This window comes from Mandrillus leucophaeus, unplaced genomic scaffold (assembly GCF_000951045.1).
Source record: "Mandrillus leucophaeus isolate KB7577 unplaced genomic scaffold, Mleu.le_1.0 Scaffold576, whole genome shotgun sequence".
In the NCBI taxonomy this organism is placed as follows: Eukaryota; Metazoa; Chordata; class Mammalia; order Primates; family Cercopithecidae; genus Mandrillus; species Mandrillus leucophaeus.
In genome coordinates this window covers 47,760-48,121 of record NW_012106208.1, presented here as the reverse complement: position 1 = coordinate 48,121, position 362 = coordinate 47,760, and the positions used below count along the sequence as shown (strand labels likewise).

At 49.7% G+C, this 362-nt stretch overlaps 1 protein-coding gene across 1 annotated transcript in view; it reads left to right on the top strand.

Annotated features, from left to right (window-relative positions):
• LOC105552828 (Fanconi anemia group D2 protein-like) overlaps window positions 1-362 on the top strand; it is a 119,154-nt gene that overhangs the window by 112,547 nt on the left and 6,245 nt on the right. The window lies entirely within an intron of this gene.

Here is a 362-nt window from a genome sequence, read left to right as displayed (position 1 = left end):
TTTTTTTTTTTTGACACAGTCTCACTCTGTCACCCAGGCCAGAGTACAGTGGCATGACCATGGCTCACTGCGACCTCTGCCTCCTGGATTCAAGCGATTCTCCTGCCTCAGTCTCCTGAATAGCTGGGACTACAGGTGTGTGCCACCATGCTTGGCTAATTTTTGTATTTTTAGTAGAAGGGAGTTTCACCGTGTTGGCCAGGCTGGTCTCGAACTTCTGACCTCAAGTGATCCACCTGCCCTGGCCTCCCAAAGTGCTGGGATTACAGGTGTGAGCCACTGCACCTGGCAGAAAATAATTCAGCAGTTAGAATGAATCCTTAATGATAGATTGGTTAGGCTGGGATGTGGTGAGGGGGAGA